This window comes from Miscanthus floridulus, chromosome 6, assembly GCF_019320115.1.
Source record: "Miscanthus floridulus cultivar M001 chromosome 6, ASM1932011v1, whole genome shotgun sequence".
Classification (NCBI taxonomy): Eukaryota; Viridiplantae; Streptophyta; class Magnoliopsida; order Poales; family Poaceae; genus Miscanthus; species Miscanthus floridulus.
Window position 1 is genome coordinate 131,328,226 of NC_089585.1, and position 4,292 is coordinate 131,332,517.

Sequence of the window (4,292 nt, forward strand, 5' to 3'; positions counted from 1 at the left end):
AGGGCATCCACAGCCGCAATGTCATCTGGTCCATCAGCGCGAAGCTCAGCTAGGTGATACCCTTTCATAGGTGTCATCTCTGAAACCAAAATATATGTGTTTTCGGTAGGTCATTCAGCAGCGCTTTAGCTACATCCTCATCCGAACACACATGATGATAAAATCAATAATCGGTCCAGTGTGGTCACTTATTGTGATAAGCTGGCACTATCACCATAGTGCCCCTTGTCTTTTTTGGAACAAAGTTGTAAGACCCATAGTGGGCTACCATCTCGACCTTGGTCTGCTTGTCCTTCACTACCTTCTTATGCAGGTGGGTCTCATAATAGCAAGCGAAGGTGTTCACGCTTAAAACACATTCGGACATTTTCATCGCCATTGCGAATACACCCAGCTAGGCGAAAGCATGGGGAGTTAGATGATGAATTTGTAGGTTAAAACGCTGCAGAACCTCGCCCACAAAATCCTCATAGGGGAACCGTAGTCCTACTTCAAAGAAATCATGAAACACAACGGCCTCGTAAGGCTCTAGGCGGGCACCTCTTCTCGTTCCGCAGCGCTGGCACAAACCGTGGAGCGAAGATTTTAGAAGCCCTTGCGCAACATAGTCATCAAGATCTTTCTCAGTCACACACGAATGGCCTATCTAGTATGTGGCCAGAGTCAGATCCAGGTTGTCCAGCAACAGCAGCTGGCACGATGGCCTACTAGTTTCGCCTTCTTCTCCTTCTTCTACAATCTCCACATCAGCATCAGTCTCTTCGGCTGGCTTCATCACGCAAAGGACCCTTGGCCCCTTTCGCCCGACATCAAGTTAATGCTCTATCTATTCGGCGATTGCATCATCATCTGCTCATGACCGCTTGGCGAATGAGTGCGTGACTCTGAGCTAGAGCCATCTATTGAGCTCCCGCTAGATGAACTATCACCAAGTGACAACTCACTTGACATCTATCCAAATGCACAACATACGAAAACCCAAAACCAAAAAATAGTAAAGAAGCAAAAATAGTGAAAAGCCACAACAATACAATTACAAAGAAGAAGTAACAACGAATAGGTAATGTGGGACTCGACTACAAAGAGCTCGACGAAGAGTGGAGTCCTAACAAACGTAAGCAGGCAATCAACCAAGCCCGAAGACCAAAAGAACGAATGCCTAGGTTACACTAGGAAGCCTATGGAAGGAAGAGAGCACAGGACTATCCCAGCTAGGGAGGGGGCCTTATATAGCCACCCAACAGGTGGCACATGCATCGAGAAACCACCGCGACGGTTCGCCCAATAGCCGTAATGTTTCAGGTACCACAAACAGTAACTGCCGCAAACAGTCCAAAAAATATATATTAAAAAAAGAACAAAGTGCATAGCCGACCCCTAAACTTGTTGGGCTATGTCAAGCCAGTCCATGAACTCTCAAAACGACTACTTAAGTCCCTAATCTATGTTTTGGTTTCGTTTAAGTCCATAAATGGTACTAACCAAGTGTTCTCATTGTTATATTTGCAGATGACCCCCTTAGATTGGTACATAGTAAAATATCCCCATTCGCTCTCGCTCCTGCCTGTCGCTGCCGTCGTATCTCTGTCGGGTCGTTGCTGCTGCCAATCGCGAGGATGAGGCCACCGTGGCGAGCCCGAGGATGAGGCTGTTATGGTGAGCACGAGGCTGAGGCAGCCATGGCTGTAGCCATCGCCATCATCGTGGCTCAGGCCATCGTTATCGCCATGGCTCCGGCCGCATCTAGGAGGTGTGATGTCAGGGTCCACATGCAGGAGGCCGCGTCTAGGAGGCATGTCGTTAGGAGCCATGGCCAGGAGGCCGTGTCCAGGAGGTGCGCTGTCGGGGTCCGTGGCTGCTAGTTCCTGTATGAGCTAGTGAAGGAGCTACTACTGGATGTATAGGACTAGGAGCAATTGTCCGAGCATAAAAACTAAGCTAATGCTGCTGTAGCCCCTTCACCAGCTATTGTATCTCATCTAGGAGCAATTGCCGCTGCTTTTCTTAGGAATTGGTTCATAGATGATACTTCTATTGAAGTGTTTTAGTTCTTCTGTATGTGAATCATGTTTCACTAGGATGTAGTAATGGTACATGTAAGTGACCTCACAATTTGATGAATAAATTTTGGTTGAAATCTGAGTGTCAGTTGCCTGTGCAAAAAAAATGATTGGCATCTCATAACACTAACAAAGCCACTTCACTGGCATTTCCTAACATTGACAAAAAATCCAACACTATTGTGGACTGAAAGAGATGGCATTTGACAACACTGACAAAAGGTGTAACATCTATCAATTGTTTTGGCAAAAGGTGCAACATCTAGTAAGGTAAAAAGGTCTAAACAAGCTAACAGTTAGCTGCTAAACAAGCTGTTGCAACATCCAGCAAAGGTCTAAACAAAAGGTGCAACATCTTTGCTACATTTTCTACATACTTCTTGGGCACTGCTCCCTGTCATTTAGGACTTGTTAGCTGGTGCTCCCTTTCTTGACTTGGAGTTCTTTGTAGGTGCTTGATTTCCATCCTTGGAGCTTGTCCCTATAGCATTCCTCTTCCTACCTACAACTGCCTTTCCATCCTTGATGTTAACTAGGGTTTGATGCTTACAAGCCATGACATAACTGCATCTTACTGGTTTTGATGCTTACAAAATTCAGACTCCTAAAAGATGAATGAAACCATTGCACTAATTAGAGCAGTGGTCTGGTGTTTCCTATTTACTACATAAAAGATGACTTAGCTAGTGCACTAATTAGACCATGTCTTGCTGATTGACTACACCAGTGCCATCTTCTCCCTTGTCTCCACCATCAGTAGCCAACTGTTTCTTGTTTGCTCCAACTCTACCCCTCCTTGGTGTAGATGTGGATGCCTTTCTCTTCTTTACTGTGGCTGCCTTGCCATGCCTTGGTGCAAGTGGTCAATGCAATAGGTTGGTTTGTCATGATGAACTCATTATTTGGGAGTGGACCAACATTAGTAGAAATAGTTGATGTTTGAGTTTCCTGTACCACACAAATTATATCACATTAGATAATTAGTTGCAGCATGACATATTGTTTAGTGGTTGCAACAAACATACCTGTGATAGCATTTGACTGAGCAAGGTTGTACTAGCTTGTGTTTGAGGTCCATCTGGTATTTCTTGGTATATGGCTTGGTTGATATGATCATTAGATTCCTCTGGTACTGGAATTGTAGAAGCATTTTGAGAAGCCTATTGTGCTGCTTGTTCAGCCTCTGCTTGCAACTGCGCCTGTGTATTTGCAACCAGTGCTTTGGCTTCTGCAGAAGTAAATCCCATTTTCTTGAGCTTGCATCTAGCTCTATTATGATTAGCCTTTGTACAGTAACTACAGTGGACTGTAACTCCATGCTTAGAAAATTTGGGCCCATTCTTGCCTTGAACTTCATGTGGTTGCTTCTTCCTAGATTTTTGAGGCCTGCCAACTTTTTTCTCATACAAAGGTGGCTGCACCTATGGACCATCAACCTTTTCCCACTACCTCTGATCTCTGTAAGGCCATATGTTGAATCCATATGTAGTATTGAATATATGCACTGAGTAGCATGCTGGCAACATAGATTCAGGTTTTATCCTCTCATGCCTCAAACAAGCAATAGCATGGCTACAAGGAACTCTAGTTAATTGCCACCTCCTGCAATCACATGTTTTTGAATTGATATCTACTATGTGGCTATAATTCCCTAACCTTTACATGGAACACTCCTTGACCATAAGGTATAGCAAAACACATATTTGCCCACTCTGCATTCTTTGACAGCTTCTTTCTTATCTTTGGACAAAAGGTTCCTTCCATTTGATTTGCTAATTCTTTCTGTTTGTTGTAATATCTTGTCATCAACTGAGTCTTGATCATCTCAAACATGCTAAGAATTAGGAAGCTCTCTTGCATCTAAGATGTAATTGTTGAACACCTCACAATTGTTGTTCAATAATATGTCACATTTAGGAAATTCTGAGAAAAAAGCTCTAACCCAAGTATTGGGAGGCATCTTCTCAAGCCACTTGAAGGCAAGCCTCATCCAATGCTTTCATTTTCTCCATGTTCATATTCCACTGTTGCACAGAAGATGACCTTGCACTTGACCATAGTTGATTCTTTAGCACCTCACCCTTAAACTTCTCTTGTAAATTTGAGTAAAGATGCCTGACACTAGAACCTATGTTCTGAGTCAGGGAACACTTGCTGCACAGCTAGGATTAGGCTCTCTTGCTTATCAGTCATGATTGTCCATGGTTGGGTATTATTAATTTTCAGATCATC

General features: G+C 43.8%; 1 pseudogene; it reads right to left on the reverse strand.

The window, feature by feature from the left end:
* Nucleotides 1–3,220: 3,220 nt before the first annotated feature.
* On the reverse strand, nucleotides 3,221–3,866 carry LOC136461253 (uncharacterized; annotated as a pseudogene).
* Nucleotides 3,867–4,292: the final 426 nt, after the last annotated feature.